This window comes from Hemitrygon akajei, chromosome 23 (genome assembly GCF_048418815.1).
Source record: "Hemitrygon akajei chromosome 23, sHemAka1.3, whole genome shotgun sequence".
In the NCBI taxonomy this organism is placed as follows: domain Eukaryota; kingdom Metazoa; phylum Chordata; class Chondrichthyes; order Myliobatiformes; family Dasyatidae; genus Hemitrygon; species Hemitrygon akajei.
In genome coordinates this window covers 7,090,259-7,108,626 of record NC_133146.1, presented here as the reverse complement: position 1 = coordinate 7,108,626, position 18,368 = coordinate 7,090,259, and the positions used below count along the sequence as shown (strand labels likewise).

Genomic DNA, 18,368 nt, shown 5'->3' with positions numbered 1-18,368 from the left:
CTGAAGCAGGTTTTTGGCATGTTGTCCTTCACCAGTCAGGGAAGCTAAGATGTTCAGGTTGTACAAGATGTTGGTAAGGTTACAGTTGGAATATTGTATTCCCTCTGGTCTCTCTGCTAGTTTCAGACATTCTATGGGAAAACAGGTTTTCTTTATCTACTCTGTCTAGGCCTCTCATAGCTGATGAGGATGGGCCTGTGGATGTTGTATGCATGGACTTTAGTACATCGTTAGGAGAGCGTTTAGTAGAGCACCTGTGGATGTTGTCTGCATGGACTTCAGTAGAGCGTTTGACTGGGAGATTTGTTGTTGGCTGGCATGGAAAATAAAATCACATGGGGTAAAGATGAGTTGACAGATTGGATTCAGAGATGATAGTGATATGGCAGGGAGGAGTGGTAGAGGGGTGTTCCTCTTCCTGCCCTTATTGTCACGGCGTAAAAGTAGTTCACGTTCAAGTTCACTGTCGTTCAACTGTACACGTGTGCACAGCTGAATGAAATAATATTCCTCTGGGACCAAGGAGCAAGTCGCAGTACAGTCGGCCCTCCTTATCCGCAGATTCCGCACGTGCGCATTCAACCATCTGTGGATCGGGAAAACCCGGAAGTTCTCTCTCCAGCACTCGTTGTTTGAACATGTACAGACTATTTTTTCTTGTCATTATTCTCTAAACAATACAGTATAACAACTATTTACATAGCATTTACATTGTATTAGGTATTATAAGTAATCTAGAAATGACTTAAAAGTACAGGCAGTCCCGGGTTATGAATGAGTTCCGTTCCTGAGTCCGTCTTTAAGTCGGAACAGGTACATCCGGTATTATTTAGCGTCAGTTAGTCAAACGTTTTTCTTAGTATATAGTACATATTTTACCTTTCTATGCATATAAAACACTTAAGAAACATATGTATTTCAATAATTAAACCACTGCTTTGCTTAGTAATAATTGTAGCTTTCATTGGGGCAGGGCCTTTCACATGTTCCATTAAAATTGTTCGGCTCGTTGTCCGACTGTAGCCTAACGCATTTCCAATGACTGATGGTGTTTCACCTCTTTCCGATTGCTTTATTACTTCCACTTTATTTTCAATCGTGATGGTGATTATTTTCGTGAACAGAAACATTGCGGATTCAGAGCTGCACCACCAGGTCCTAATGTCCACCGCACTGAGACATGTTAAATAAAGTCCAGGGTTCCGCTGGGTCCTAAAGACCACCGCACAGATTCAGGTTAAATAAGGGACTTGAGCATCCATGTTTTTTGGTATCTGCGGGAGGTCTCGGAACCAATCTCCCACGGATAAGGAGGGCCGACTGTATGTATATCATGTACAACACAAAACAATATTACCTCAATAGTATTAACAGATAAAAATAGTCTGCTGATGTACAAGTTGACATTAGGTGCATATAAGACATGTATTTAAATATACAACAGTATGATGCTGTTGGCGTTATCATAAGCAATGCATACTGGGTTGTAGCTTGGTGTCAGAAGTCTCACAGCCTGGGGAAGAAGCTGTTATCCAGCCTTAACAGTGCTTGCTTTTATACTGTGGTACTTTCTGCCTGATGGTATGTGATCAAAATAGATTGTGGGACAGACAGGGTGAGCCCTTGACAAATTGGTGTTTGTCCTGGATGGGGCAGGAAAGAGACCCTGATCATTCTCTCGGGAGTCCTCACAGTCATTTGCAGATGCCTTGCAGTTCCCATATAGACAGTGATACAGACATTTGGGACAGTCCTAATGGTGCTTCAGTAGAAAATAGAACCTCAGGAAGCGGAGGCACTGCTGTGTTTTCATGACTCAAGAGGCAGTGTTGAGGGGCCAAGTGAGATCATTCATCAGACGCACTCCCAGAAACTTGGTGCTTCTAACTCTGTCCACAGAAGAGATGTTAATATGCATAGGAAGTGGTTAGCCTGCACCATCGGTGGAACGATTGGGGTGAGATGCAGGTAGGTTGTGGTCCAATGGGGGATGTAATGCAGTTCATGACCAGTTGATCAAAGCACTTCATTATTACCGAGGTCAGTGCCACTGGACAGTAGTCTTTGAAAGTGAGTCTGTAGGTTGTGGAATCAGTTCAGAGCTGGGGGAATGAAGTTGTCCACACTGGATTAGGAACCTGATAACTGTTAATATCTGTTCCAGAACCAAGTGGTGAGCGACCTAAGGCTCCCATACCTCTGCCTGTGGTTCACCAGGATGACGTCTAGGTGGAAGACCATGAACTATAATAACAAGTTGGGCAGACTTGGATTGTTTTGAATGTTGAGGCTGAGGGTTGAGCTGGCAGAATTATAAAAAACGAAGAGAGGCACAAATAGGGGGGAAAATCCAGAGTCTTGTCTGGAGGTTGGAGGCCAGTATGTGAGTCCAGGCCAGAGAGTGGAGGCCTGGAGGTGGCGTGTGTGTGTGTGTGTGAGAGAGAGGGATTTCTGCTGTTGTTAGCTTGTTCTGTTGCTGCTTGTATTGCTCTGATGAACATTGGTTATGCTGTGTTGATGTGTGATAACACTTGCGGGCTGCCCTCAGCACATCCACAGGTTGTGTTGGTTGTTAACACATAATAACCATAATACAATCAATGAAAGACTACAGCCAACAGGGTGGACACCCAGTGTGCAAAAGCCAACAAACTGTTCAAGTACAAAAGAAAATAAAATAATAATAATAAATAAATAAGCAAGAACTATGGAGAACATGAGATGAAGTGAGCCCATTGGTGATGGGAACATCTCCATGATGGGGCAAGTGAAGTTGAGTGAACTTATCCCCTCTGATTCAAGAACCTGATGGTTGAGAGGTAATAACTGTTCCTAAAACTGATGGTGTGAGTACTGAGGCTCCTGTACCTGCTTCCTGATGGCAGCAGGGAGATGAGACCATGTCCTGGGTGGTGCTGTTAATGATGATGGATGCTGCTGTCCTGCAGCAATGCTCCATGTTACTGTGCTCAGTGGTGGGGAGGGTTTTTACCGTGACGGATTGGGCCATATCCACTACGTTCCCATGCCAGGCTGTGATGCAGCCTCTCAATATTCTCTCCACCATGCATCCAGAAAAGTTTGTCAAAGTTTTAGAAGTCATGCTGAATCTTCACAAATTTATAAGGAAGTAGAGGCACTGCTGTGCATTTTTTTTTTGTAATGGCACTTACATGCTGGGCCCAGCATGAGTCCTCTGAAACAATAGTACCAGGGAATTTAAAGTTGCTGTCCCTGTCCACCTCCTATGAGGACTGGCTCATGGACCTCCACTTTCCTCCTCCTGAAGTCTACAATCAGTTCCTTGGTCATGCTGACATTGATTAAAGAGGTTGTTGTTATGCCAGGTTTTCAATCTGCCTCCTACGTACTGATTTTCCACCAGCTTTGATTCGGCCAGTGACCGTGGTGTCATCAGCAACCTTGGATATGACATTGGAGCTGTGCTTAGCCTCACAGTCATAAGTGAGAAGTGAGTAGACCAGGGCTGTAAGCGCACAGTCTTGTGGTGCACCTATGCAGATGGAGATTGTGGAGGAGATGTTGTTGCCAATCCAAACTGATTGGGGTCTGCAAGTGAGGAAATCCAGGATCCAATTGCACATATTGTGGCCAAGGTCTTGATGCTTATTGATCAGTTTTGAGGGGATGATGGTATTGAATGTGCAAGGTTACGTGGCAAAGAAGAAATGCTGTACCACATTGCCCGAGGAAGTGGTGGAACAACACCTAAAGGCATTAACACTGGCCCATGTACAGGAGTGGATCATTTCCAGGCTGACGGGGTCAGTTTGATTGGCTTTATGGTCAACACAGACATGCTTTGAAAGACCTAGATACAGTGGACATGGAGAAGATATTTCCAGTTGTGAGGGAGTCTTGGACAGACAGCACAGCCTAAATTAGAAAGAAGTCAGTTTAGAACAAAGATGAGAAGGAATTTCTTTAGATAGAGGGTGGTGAATCTCTGGAATTCATTGCCTCAGACTGTTGTGGAGGCCAGGTCACTGGGTATAATTAAAGGGAGGTTGATAGCTTCTTGATTAGGAAGGGTGTCAAAGGTTATGTGGAGAAGGAGAAAGGGATTGAGAGGGAAAATAAAAACAGTCACAATCAAACCGGCTGCGGAAAGGGACAGATTTTGGATGAAGAGGAGAGAGGAAGAAAATTGCTGCTGACACTTTCTGCGCCAGTCCAGAAGCATACGACTAGTTTGTGCCCGTCCCGTTGTCAGTGCATAGCCCCGCACGGTGGTGTTAGGTAGTATTACAGTGACTGTCGTCCAACAGTGAAAACTGGCAATTGTTCGCAGACAGGTTCCCCATTTGCATTGCAAATCCATAATAGATGAGACAGAGCAGCCTTCGCTTCCTTTTCAGAATCTTTAGTCGAGTCCCCATTCAGTGAGTCCAGAATAATGGGGTCAGAAAGCCTGCTAACATCTGGCTCAAAAACCCCAGCTCGTAGGCTGCAGTTTGTTCTTGCCCACTAGGGGGCAGTAATTCACAGCTTTCCCTGTTAGAAGCAATATTTGCATCTCAAATACATCAGGTAAGCTGACTCTTTTCGGAAAGAGTCACGGACAATGAACTACACAAAGAGGTAATTTGGCCCATCATGATTGTAAAATAGCTCCACAGCTAAATCCTTCATGTGTGCAGTTCCCTAGTTTACAGCTCTTCAATACCCAATAATCAAGGGTAGGCAATACTGGATCTGGTCCTTGCCTTTTACATTAAATCTGGGGGAGGGAAGAATCGATCCAGGGTTAGTATTTTAACAATAAATCAAAATCACAATCAGGTTCAATATTACCGGCATATGTCATGAAATTTGTTGTCTTTGCAGCAGCAGTACAATACAAAACGTGATAAGTATAGAAAAAAACTTGAATTATGGTGTGTGTGTATGTACGTGTGTGTATACATATATATATATATATATACACACATACACACACACACACACATATGTACACACACAATAGTTAAATAAGTAGTGCAAAAATAAAACTGAAGTAGTAGTGAGGTAGTTCATAGTGTTAGTATCCATTAAAAAAATTAGATGGCAGAGGGTAAGAAGCTGTTCATTCAGGCTTCTGTACCTCCTTCCTGATGGTAGCAATGAGAACAAGGCATGTGCTGGGTGATGGGGGTCCTTAATGATGGATGCCGCCTTTCTGAGGTATTGCTCCTTGCAGATGTCTAGGATACTATGGAGGCTGGTGCCCATGATGGAGCTGACTGTTTACAACTCTCTGCAGCTTATTTTGCTCCTGTGCAGACCTCCCCCACCTCCCCATACCAGACAGCGATGCAGCCAGTTAGAATGCTGTCCACAGTACATCTGTAGAAATTTGCGAGAGTCTTTGGTGACGTACCAAATCTCCTCAAACTCCTAATGAAATATAGCTGTTGTCGTGCCTTCCTTTTAGCTGCGTCGATATGTTGGGTCCAGGATAGATCCTCAGAGATATTGACACCCAGCAACTCGAAGCTGCTCACTGTCTCCACTTTTAATCCCTCTCCGAGGACTGGTGTGTGTTCCCTTTCTGAAATCTACAATCAGTTGTTTGGTGTAGTTGAGAATACAGAGTTGGGATTATGATCAGATTAGCTGTGACACAATGTCTTACTCTTTTATTTGTATGTGGTGTATTCAAGCCCATCCCTCCTCTCTGGGTTAAAAGAATTTTCAACTCACCTCTACGTCCTTTCGATCTTTCCGCCATAATCCATTCAATGTTGTGCCAACCTTTTAACCTACTCCAAGATCAATCCAGCTCTTCCCTCCTCCATTGCTCTTCATTTCTCTACCTTATTTAGGAGGCAGGGGGGCTGCTGGGCTGTTTCAAAGGCTGGACTTTATGACACAAGCGTGTGTTATTTACAACGTTGGGGAGGTTGGTTTGAAGGAGAAACCGAATCAGAATCAGGTTTCCTGTCACTGAAAGTTGTTGTTTTGTGGCAGCAGTACAGTGCAATGCATAAAAATAACTCTTGATAAGAAGTATAAAAGAATTAACGAATGGTGCAAGAAGAGAGCGAAGTAGTAAGGTAGTGTTGTTGGACCGTTCAGCAGTCTAGATGGTGGATGGCTGCTTCACCTTGAGTGTGTGTCTTCAACTCCTGTGCCTTCTCCGCGATGGTAGTTAGGAGAAGAGGCATGTCCCAGGTGGTGAGGGTCTTTGATGCTCCATCTCGTCAGGCATTGCCGTTTGAAGATGTCCTTGATGTTGGACGTGATGAAGGGAATGCTGGTGCCCATGATGGAGCTGGCTAAGTTTAAAACCCCCGCAGTCATTGCTGATCCTGTGTCGTGGCTCCTCTTTACCGGGCAGTGATGCAGCCCGTCAGAGTGCTTGCCACTGTATCTGTCTGTACAATCTTTAAGGTGAGAGTTTGTCAGGGTGGGATCTTTCCAGAGTTTGCGACCCAGGTAGGTGAAGGGGTGATGCTGGAGTACAGGTAAGCTGAAGGATGAATGGGCATTAAGATTAGGGAGTGACAAGACCAGGCAAGGATTTCAATCCCACTCATTCATCGGAAGTTCCCTTAGTGAGTTTGAGTAGAAATGTGAGTCCTTTGTTTGAAATGGTATTTGAGAAATACAATGGGGAGAGTTCAGATTCTCTGATCTCCGATCAGTTACAATTAATAGTTTAAACCTTAAGCAATTCCCCGCAGCCCTTCCCCTGCTAATCCACGTACCGGTTAATCCTTCCATCGTGGGCTCAATCCTTCCACCAGTGTGTTAAGGAAGGAGGTTTCATTTCAGGCTCAACTGCCTTTCAAATGTTTGATTGCAACATTACAAAGTGAGGCCATACTCTTGTGCTCACTCCAAAGATCACCAACTGATCCCACACCCCCTCCAACTGACAGTCATTTGTGTGTATTACACTGCCCTGCTGCCGGACAGCAGCGTAATTCACAAACAAGAGGAAATCTGCAGATACTGGAAACCCAGAGCAGAACGCTGCAGGGTAAACTGTCGACGTCTTGTGCCCAGACAAGGTCTGGGCCCGAAACGTCTACTGTAATGCTGCCAAGCCTGCTGAATTCCGCCAGCAGTTTGAGTGTATTTCACAACACGATTCTAAGATAAGATTAGATTTATCATATGTACATCAAAAATACAGTGAAATGGGTAATTTGCATCAAATCAAATCTGCTGTGCTTTGCTGCCAATATTGCATGCCCCCAGTTTACTTACCCTAACCCTACATCTTTGGACTGTGGGAGGAAACCCACACGGTCACAGGGAGAACTTGGGAACTCCTTGTAGACAGGGGCAGGAATTGAACCGGGGTCGCTGATTCTGTAATAGTGTTGTGCTGCCGTCGTCTTGTTATTAAAGCAAGGATGTAGAAATGTTGGGAGCAATGCAGAAACAGTTTCCTAGTCTGATAATTATAGTGGGCAGATTGGCACGTGAGGATAGGGTTAGCTTTGTACACAAGAGGCTCCAGTCGCTGGGATCCGAAGCGCTGCTAGAAGTCAGCGGGAGTTCCAAAGACTGAGATGACTTTTCTGGAAGGGTCTCGACTGGTGGATGTGGAGGGGAGAACCTTGAACTCATGGTCACTGTTTAAAAATTATGGCTAAATGCTGAGTGCCTTTCTCCTGGAGGATGGTCAGTCTTTGGAATTCCCTTACTGCTGTTACAGCGCCAGCAATCGAGGTTCAACTCCACTGCTGTCTGTAAGGGGTTGGTATATTCTCCATGTGACCGCGTGGGTTTCCTCTAGGTGCTCTGTCTTCAGGCCCCTGATTCCTACAAATTCCCTCACCCCCTCGCCAGGATCTAGGCATCTTTCTGAAAACCCATTTCTCACAGAGTGAGGCAGCAGGTCCTTCAGCCCATCGAGTCTGTGCTGACCTTCATGCAACTATCCTATACTAATCCCATTTTATCCCATCAAACTCCCCCCAGGTTCCATCACTCTAATAACACCATGTGGGCAAGATACCATAACCTCTCTGTTGCCATGTCTTTGGAACGTGAGAGGAAGCTGTAGAACTCACGGAACTGGCAGCACACTCAGCCAAGACCAAGCCATCTCCTCCGCTTGTTACAAAAGGCGGAATCTCACCTGCCTTTGTGAGCACTTTGGAGACCGGCTGATCTGTAACGCCTCTCATGCCCGGCCAGAGGCCCAGTGGCACTTCTCATCAAAGGGTCAGCTGTGGAAAGGCTGAGCAGCTTCAAGTTCCTGGGTGTCAACATCTCTGAAGACCTAACCTGGGCCCAACACATCGATGCAATTGTGAAGGAGGCATGGGGCAGCGGCTATATTCCATTAGGAGCATGAGAAGGTTTGCGGTCTCAGCAAAGACTAGCAAATGTACCATTCTGACTGACTGCGTCACTGTCTGGTCTGCACAGGATTGGGAAAAGCTGCAAAAGGTCGTGAGCTCGGTCAGCTCCATCCCGTGCACTGGCCTCCCTACCAGGGGCATCTTTAAAAGTTAATGCCCCATCCATGTGAAGGGCCCTCACCGTTACCACCGTCAGGGAGGAGGTACAGGAACCTGAAGACACACACTCAACCGTTTAGAGACAGCTCCTTCCCCTCCACCATCCGATTTCTGAACGGTTTATGAACTCGTGGACACCAGCTTGTTATTTTGCTGTCTTTCTGCACTACTTCCTACTTGTAAAATACTTACTGAATTTCTAGTATACGTTTTTGTATTGCGCGGTACTGCTGCCACAAATTTCACAATGTGTCGGTGATAATAAACCTGATTCTGATTCTGATTCCAAGTTAAGACAGTGCTCATCCGTGTGGGAGGTCTTGTGCCCGTGTGGGCTGTTAAAGGGCAGAGATCGGCTCTTCAGATTGTACTGAATACTCTCCAGCTTTATGAATATGAGCCATGATTATGTTGTCAACATCAAATGAAACCTGAAAGGGAAGCCTGGTGAAGGGTTTTAATGACTGTTCGTCACACCCTTGGTGTTGCGCTGTGGAACTCTTGCCCAGCGAGCATGACACGTTGATGCTTGAAATGATATCACAGTGTAAGCTCTTCAGTGACATATTCTAATCTGAAAATAATCCACGTCTTTAAACCTCCGGGACGGTTAATGAGTTACCTGGAATAGGTCACATTTCTCATTACATAGAGGGAGGTCCTTTCCCAGTGGTTCAGAATCGGGTATATCGTCACTGGCCCGTGCTGTGAACCTTGTTGTGTTGTGGCCGCAGTACTGTGCAAGATGTAATACTTGTTAAGTTTAAAAAAAGATGAAAAAGTGTGAAAGGGAAATGATGCAGTAATGTTCGTGGACTGTTCAGAAATCTGATGGCAGAGGGGAAGAAGCTGTTTTAAAATCATTGCTGTGGGCTTTCAGGCTCTTGTCCCTCCTCTCTGATGGTGGTAATGAGATGAGGGCACGTCCTGGGCAGTGAGGCTCCTTAATGATGAACGCTGTCTTCTTGAAGCATCATCTCTTGATGGTGGGAGAGTTGTACCCGAGATGGAGCTGAGTCTGCAACCCTCTGCAGCCTCTTTCGATCTTGTGCGTTAGAGCTTTCGTGGCAGACAGCCGGGATACTCTCCGACGTACGTCTGTAGACATTTGCAAGAGGCTTTGGTGACGTACTAAATCTCCGCAGGCTTCTAATGAAATGTAACCCCTAGCATGCCTTCTTCGTGACTTCATCAATGTGTTGGATCCAGGATAGATCCTCGTAGATGTTAACAACCAGGAACCTGACGCTGTCTCTCTTCCCCCTGCTGACTCCTGAATGAGTGTGTGGGTGTTCTGATTTCTACCTCCTGAAGTCCCCATGTCAACTCTCTGATTTTGCTGACATTAAGTGTGATTTTGTTGTTGTGTAACACTTAACCAGCCAGTTATACCTCCTTGTTGCCATCTGAGATGTTAACAACATCAGAGGTGTCATCAGTGAACACATAGATGGAGTTTTGAACGGTGTTGAGTCACGTCCGTGCTGATAGTCAGCGACAAGGAGATGTTGTCACATTCCGTACTGACTGTGGTCTCCTAATGAGGAAATCGAAGATCCAGTTGCAGAGGGAGGTACAGAGGCCCCGGTTTAACAGGATGGCAATTAATACTCAGTGGAGAATGGCTTTGAAAGCTGAGCACCCTGATAAATGTTTTGCCGTTATCTAGAACGTAGAGCCAGCGAGGTTGTGTCTGTTGTAGTCCTGTTGTTGCAGCAGGCAAAATGATGCCATATCAAACTAAATCTCTTCTGCCAACACAGGATCCATGTCCCTCCATTCCTTGCACATTCTGCCCGGCAAAGTCTTGAATGACAGCATTACACCTGTTCTTCAGGTTGCACCTTTCGGAGAAGTAAATTAACCGAACCCCTGTGTATCTCCCAGCCGGAATTGAAGTTCATAAAAGGTGCTCTATTTTGAAAAGATAGGGGAGTTCTCCCTGAAGTCCTGACCAAGCTTTCTTTAAGCCATGTTAGAAGTAGGCAGATAAACAGTAGATTTTAAGATCAGCTTTATTTGTCACGTGCACATCGAGAAATCGAAGCGTGGAGTGAAACGCGCCATTTGCGCCTGTGACCAGCACAGTCGGAGTATAGTGTAGCCTGCCTACAGCTCACTAACCCTCACCCATACATCTACTTGTTGGACTGTGGGAGGAAACCCATGCAGACACGGGGAGAACGTACAAACTCCTGTCAAACCGTGGTGGGGATTGAACGCCTATCATGTGATTCCTGGTGCTGTCAAGCATTACACTACTGTTACTCACCTCTGGCTATGACTGCAGTGCTATTTGTGGGAGCTTGCTGTGTACAAATGAGCTTCTACAATACCACAATGATTGGCTTCGGGTGGATGGAAGTTGCTATAGGAATGTGGAACCTTTTACAACCTATTTACTAACTCATCTTGTTCTCAACTGTTTCCAGATCCCATCCAGTATGTCATCCTGCAGGGGCCCCTCACAAACAGACCGGTAGCAAAGTGGGAGAAACGCGAATGGGACAGGTAGGGCACAAACTCGGTTCCATCTCAATTGTCTTATCCTTGCTGCTGTTAGCATTTTCCTTCAAGCCATGCAGTTGATTAACGACTCAATTAAAACACAGCTCATTAAAGGTGCCATCACAGGTAGACAAGGTGGTGAAGAAGATGTTTTGCACAGGAGTTGGGATGTTCTCTTGCAATGTGTAATTGTTGGGGTAATGTGTGGAGTCTTGGTCGTCCTGTATGGGACAGACGTGGTTAAACTGGAAAGGATTTACGAGAATGCTCTGAGGGCGAGAGGGCCTGTGTTGTAGGACCAGGTTGCCCAGACTCGGCCTTTATTCCTTGGGTCATAGCAAAATGAGAAGTGACCTGATAGAAGAGCTTAAGGTTATGAGAGACATTGAAAAGGTGGGTGGTAACCGGGGTAGAAAAATCCCAAACCAGGGACAATAAGTTAGAGTGAGAGAGGAAAGTTTTAAAAGGGAATGAGGGGCAACTGTTTCAAGCAGTTGGTGGTGAGTATGGGGAGCGAGCTGCCAGAGGAAGTGGTTGAGAGTAATATGGATGGGTACGTGGAGGGGTTTGGAGCATGGGGTCCCGAACCTGGGGTGCCAGACCCCTTGGTTAATGGCAAGGCTCCATTGCATGAAAAGGTTAGGAACCCGTGGTTTCGAGGGATAAGCGCTGAATGCAGGAAATTGGGACTAGCTGGCTGGGTACCATGGGTCAGCATGTCTGGTTGGGCTGAAGGGCCTGTATCCTGTTGTTTATTCTGTTGTTGAGCGTTTCTTCATCATTACATGTATTCAGGTGGCAGTTCCAGTACTTTAGGTTTTGATGGATTGGCACTGACAATCCCAGGAACACTCTGCATTAGGATGAACCTATTGACGCTCTGTGAGAAGTTTTAACCACATTTATTCAGGTCAACCTTTAACCCCTCTTTTAGTTTGGACGAGAGAAGGATGATCGAGATTAACATGTTAGGAGGTAAATCAGGGCATAGATTTTTAGCAAGAAGTAAAAGATTTGGAGAGAGTCTGAAGGAACAAAATTGCTGGTAACTGGCATTAGGAAAGTGGATCGTTGATAGCTGGTATGGACATGGTATTTCTATACAACACACACAAAATGCTGGAGGAACTTGGCAAGTCAGGCAGCATCTATGGAAATGAATAAACAGTCAACATTTCAGCCCGAGGCCCTTCATCAGGACTGGAAAGGAAGGGAGGAGAAGCTGGAATAAGCAGGGGGGTGGGGGGGAAGGGAAGGGGTACAAGCTCTCGTGATAGGTGAGGGTGAAGTTAGGTTGGTGGGGGACAGGGAATGAAGTAAAAGCTGGGAGTTGATTGGCAGAAGAGATAAACGTCTGAAGAAGGAGGAATCTGATTGGAGAAGACAGTGGACCATGTAAGAAAGGGAAGGAGGAGGGACAGCAGAGGAAGGTGAGAGAAAAGAAGCGGTAAGAAGGAAGCCAAAATGGGGGAGGGAGGAGAATTTACCAGAGGTTAGAGCAATTGATGTTCACGCCATCGGGTTAGAGGCTACCCAGATGGAATATGAAGTGTTTCACCTCCAACCTGAGAGTGTCAGTAGCAGAGGAGGCCATGGGCTGACATGTCGGAATGGGAATGGGAAGTAGAATTAAAATGTGTGGCCACAGGGAGACGCTGCCTGTTGTGGCAGACAGAGCTAAAGTGGTCCGCAAGCCTGAGCATTTCTGTGCTCTAAGCCTCTGTTGTTCTGTAACTGTAACAACGATCTGATGCATCTTTGGCAATGAAGAGTTTATTGATTGCTGTAATTGCCCCACTCAGTAACATTACAAAGGCAGGTTAGCCCGACGGATGCTCTCTAAGACCATAAGGTATAGGAGCAGAATTCGGCCATTTGGGACATCGAGTCTGCTCCGCCATTTCATCGTAACCGAGCCATTTCTCTCTCAGCTCCTCCCCATGTCCCTTCATGCCCTGACTAATCAAGAATCTATCAACCTTTACCTTAAATATACCCAAAGACTTTGCCTCCACAACCACCTGTAGCAACTAATTCCACAGATTCACCGTACTCTGGCTAAAGAAATTCCTCCTCATCTCCATTCTAAATTGATGTCCCTCTGATCTAAGGCTGTGCCCTCTAGTCTTAGACTCCCCTGCCATTCTCTCCAAGTCCACTCAGTCGAGGCCTTTCACCATTCGATAGGTTTCAATGGGGTCGCTCCTCATTCTTCTGAATTGCAGCGAGTCGAGCCCTGGAGCTGGCTTCTTTTCTCTGCTGTTCCCCAACTGCACAGGCCCGGCTGATTGATTCCAAAGTATTAACCATAACTCCGCTCACATCAGGGGGTAATAGTTCACCTTTGATCATCTCTGCACAGGAAATAGAGCAGACCCCGTGGGAAATTCATGTCTGAAGTTTGATGGAGGAGGTCCTCATCCGTGCAGGGACGGGGGTTGGGGAGGGAAGACCAACATTTATCATTGTAAAATGATAACAATCCCGGAGAATTTGATCTTTCAGCTGGATCCTATAAGGTTGGCTGCATCTTTGCCTGTTGCAGATGGATCTGTGAGTCAGTTCGGGTTGAACGCAGCTCATTTCAACCTGAGGCATTCAAAGCAGCACACTTTGGGAGGTTGATGGAGGATGAGAGGTTGATGGAGGATGAGAGGTGACTTAATTAGCTTTCTTGTTGCATGTACTACGTCGACACGTTCAGTGAAATGAGTTTTTTTGCATCAAGTCAAATCAGTGAGGGCTGTGCTGTGTAGCCCACACATGTTGCCGTTTTTTGACGCCAACTTAGTATGCCTCCTCAACTGCCTGCGGCAATGAATTCCACAGATTCATCACTCTCTGCTAGAGGAATTCCTCTTCATCTACTTTCTAAAACATCTCCATTCTAAATGGATGTCACTCTGTACTGAGGCTGTGGCCTCTGGTCCTAGACTCATCCACCATTGGAAATATCCTCTCCACATCCACTCTATTGAGGCCCTTCGCCATTCGATAGGTTTCAATGAGGTTGCCCCTCATTCTTCTGAATTCCAGTGAGTACAGGCCCAGAGCCATCAAATGCTCTTCATATAACAAGCCATTCAACCCTGGAATCATTTTCATGAGCCTCCTTTAAACCCTCTCCAATATCAGCACATCTTTTCTTAGACAAGGGGCCCAAGACTGTTCACAATGCTCCAAGTGAGGTCTCACCAGTGCTTTATAAAGCCTCAACATACATCCTTGCTTTTATATTCTAATCCTCTGGAAATGAATGTTCACATTGACTTCCTCACCACCGATTGAACCTGTAAACCTTTAGGGGAGTGGGAGGATGTCAGTGGTAGATTCTGTACACTGTGTAACAGGTGCCTGGAATGACCTGCCGGGGAGGCTGACACAATAGGGACCTTTAGGGGTCTCTTGGGTATAAGAAAATGGAGGGTTATGGGTTCTGTGGGAGGAAAGGACCTGGACTAAGTCAATGGGAATTAAAAAGGCAGCAGGAACACCATGCATTGGCGAACGTGTGTGAAGTGATGCTGGAGGCTGATCTTATCTGGAGAGCCTTCCCTGGGCTGTGGGAGCCAGAGCTATAGTGCCCATAGAATCTGCAGCCCCCTTCACTAAGGGTATGATGCATCTGACTGGAACAGACAAGGTACTGGAAGAACTCAGCAGCTCAGGTAAGTTCCAGCATCTGCAATCTCTTGTTCACAGTTCAAGTTTCATAGTAAACTTATTATCAAAGTATACGTCACCGTATACACTCCTGAGATTCACTTCCTTGTGCTAAACTCAAAGAAACATCATAAAATGAAAAAAATGCACGCAAGACAATCAATGTGCAAAAAGTGATGAACGGTGCAAATAAAAACAAAATAATAAATAAGTAAACGAAGAATAAATGTTGAGAGAACACGAGATGAATTAGAATCGGAATCGCTTTATTGCCAGTATGTGAATTCAAATTCAGTTAATAGACTGCCAGTGATTCCCAAAGCCACTTGAAGATTGTAAAAGAAGAGAGACAGGAAGGAAGAAAGATTCAGATTCTTCAGGATGGGTTACAAGGTTCCGGTACTCGTTATCGGTCGTTGGGAAACGGCAGCCTCCTTGCCGATGGGAAATGATTCGCACACCACTTCTGCGCCACCTGCTACCCAGCTGGCTTCCTGAGCTTCACAAGTTCTGTCACTTGAGAAACTTGGGAAGGTGGCTCCCATTGAAAACTCAGAAGTACCAAGCCTGGGTGTGATCCCGGATTCAGATCTGATTTTTAAATCCCATGTAAAGAAGGCCAGAGCAGCATTTGCACACTGAAGAAGTATTGCAAAGGTATGTCCTTTAGAATGTGTGGGTACCGGTGAGGGACGTCAGTGTGTGTGTGTGTGTGCAGGTGAGGGACGTCAGTGTGTGTGTGTGTGTGCAGGTGAGGGACGTCAGTGTGTGTGTGCGCAGGTGAGGGACGTCAGTGTGTGTGTGTGTGTGTGTGTGCAGGTGAGGGACGTCAGTGTGTGTGTGCGCAGGTGAGGGACGTCAGTGTGTGTGTGTGTGTGTGTGTGCAGGTGAGGGACGTCAGTGTGTGTGGGCGCAGGTGAGGGACGTCAGTGTGTGGGTGCAGGTGAGGGACGTCAGTGTGTGGGTGCAGGTGAGGGACGTTGGAGGCTGTGGACACAGGAGAGGGTTATTGGTGCATGTAGGTGTATTTGTGGGAGACTGGTTCCAGAAGATGTTAGATGAGGTGGGTGCTGTGAATCTCTAGTCGGGGCGTTTGGGCCCTGTTTGTTTCATGGCTGTTTGTCAGCGATGAGGAGATGTAATACCAGTGATGAGTATAAAACTATGATCATTGTTTCTGAAGCAAGGGAACCTGTACATCCTGGAGCAAGTTTATTTTCAGCGCAGTGTCAATGGTGGAAACAGCGACTGAGACTCCTACTGCAAGCGGAGACTGTCTCCAATGTGAAGGGAAGCACTCGCGCATGGAATTTCTAATGACGAACGTCTGGCGTAACCGAGGATCTGGCCAGCCATCGCTCTGACTGAGAACTCCTTGTGCAGCTTGAGAGTGTGACTGATCTCTTTGTTTACATCAGTACTGAACTGGAGAGTCTGCCTGATAATTTGATTTCTGTTGGTGAGAATTCCGAATCCGGTGCGGGCATATGCTTTAGCTCTGAGTCTCCAATCTCCCTGCTCTCTCTTCTGCCCATCCCTATTTGTATTGACGTGATACATTCTGTGTATTACAGTCACGTTACAGCCGCCTGCAACCCTCATGCTCACTGCCTCCGTCTGTTTGAATGCTTCCACCGGCAGTGCGCCCCCTGCTGGATAGTGTCCCCGTGGGTCAGCTGCACTGTATAAACATGATTTCAATCATTAACAACATCTGGCATTTATATTGCACCTCAAATAAAGATTAGCTTTATTTGTCACATCGAAACATACAGTGAAATGTGTTGTTTGTGTTAACTGACACAATCTGGGATGTGGGAGAGCTTGCAAATGTTACTCCGTTCCTGGCACTGACCAGTTACTTTGTAAAGATTTTGGAATATGAGAACAAACCGGAGCATCATGGCATGGAGAAAACATACGAACTCCTTGCAGGCAACAGTGGAATTGAACCTGGATCACCAGTGTTTAAATAGCCTTACCATAACTGCTACACTACACTACACTGTATCGCAGAGGCAGCCAAAGGAGTATATCAAAGGCAAAGTAAATTCATCAAAGCACATATATCTCACCATATACTGCCTTGAGTTTCAAAGTGATCTAAATTAATTGCAGATTTAAAACACAAAATAATTGATTGCATAAGTATTCACCTCTTTAATATGACACATCAAATCATCACTGATGTGGCCAATGGTTTTCCAAGTCACATAATTAGTTAAATGGGGATCACCTGTGTGCAGTCAAGGTGTTTCAATTGATTGTACACCTGTAACTGGAAGGTCCAACTGCTGGTGAGTCAAAATCTTGGCAAAAACTACACCATGAAGACAAAAGAACACTCCAGGCAACTCTGTGAGAAGGTTATTGAAAAGCACAGGTCAGGAGATGGATACAAGAATATTTCCAAGTTACTGAATATCTCTTAGAGTACAATTATGTCAATCATCAAGAAATGGAAAGAAATGGCAGAGCTGTAAATCAGTTTGTCCTCAAAAACTGAGTGACCGTGCAAGGGAACTAGTGAGGGAGGCCACTAAGAGACCTGTGACAACTCTGGAGGAGTTACAGGCTTCAGTGGCTGAGATGGGAGCGACTGTGCATACAACAACTGTTGCCTGAATGTTTAACCGGTGGCAGTTTTATGTGAGAGTGGCAAAGAGAAAGCCACTGTTGAAAAATTTCAGCTAGAGTTTGCCAGAAGGTATGTGAAGTCAGCTGGAAGAAGGTTCTATGGCTTGATGGAACCAAAATTGAGCTTTTTGGCCGTCAGACTAAATGCTATGTTTGCTGTAAGCCAAAAACTGCTCATCATCAAAAACACACCGTCCCCACCATGAAGCGTGGCAGTGGCTGCATCGTGCTGTGGGGATGCTTCACTGCAGCAGGCCCTGGAAGGCTTGTGAAGGTAGAGGGTAAAATGAACGCAGCAAAATACAGGGAATTCCTGGAGGAAAACCTGATGCAATCAAGAGTTTATCAAAGGCAAGATTTGTTTTATAGAAAGGCAATGATCCCAAGCATACAGACAAAGCTACACAGTACAGTAATGGCTTAAAAACAACAAAGTTAATGTTCTTGAATGGCCAAGTCAGAGTCCAGACCTCAATCCAATTGAGAATGTGTGGCTGGACTTGAAAAGAGCTGTTCACTCACGATCCCTGTGCGATCTGACAGCTTGAGCAGTTTTGTAAAGAAGAATGAGGTAAAATTGCAGTGTCCAGATGTACAAAGCTGATAGAGACCTATCCACACAGACTCAATTGCTGCCAAAGGTGCATCTACAAAATACTGATTTGAAGGGGGTGAATACTTGTGCAATTATTTTGTATTTTATATTTGTAATTAATTTTGATCACTTTGTAGAGACCTGTTTTCACTTTGACACGAAAGTCTTTTTTTTGTAAATTAATGTCAAAAAAGCCAATTTAAATCCTCTGTGCTTCAATATTGTAAAACAATAAAACATGAAAATTTCTAAGGGGGATGAATACTTTTATAGGCACTGTAGATACTACACAAAATATTGAGAAGACAAGATGTAGAGTCCTTAAAAGTGAGGCTGTAGTTTGTGGAGTTGAGGTGAGTGAAGTTATCCACTCTGGTTCAGGAGCCTGATGGTTGAAGGATAATAACTGTTCCTGAACCTGGTGGTGTGGGACCTCCTATGTGATGGTAGTAGTGAGACGAGACCATGGCCTGGACAGTGGGTTG

At 45.5% G+C, this 18,368-nt stretch overlaps 1 protein-coding gene across 7 annotated transcripts in view; it reads left to right on the top strand.

Annotated features, from left to right (window-relative positions):
- lzts2a (leucine zipper, putative tumor suppressor 2a) overlaps positions 1-18,368 on the top strand; it is a 243,322-nt gene that overhangs the window by 88,524 nt on the left and 136,430 nt on the right. For all 7 annotated transcript variants that reach the window (XM_073026878.1, XM_073026879.1, XM_073026884.1 and 4 more), the window contains exon 2: positions 10,913-10,991. The gene's annotated coding sequence lies outside the window, so the exon portion shown is untranslated. The remainder of the gene's footprint in view (positions 1-10,912; positions 10,992-18,368) is intronic.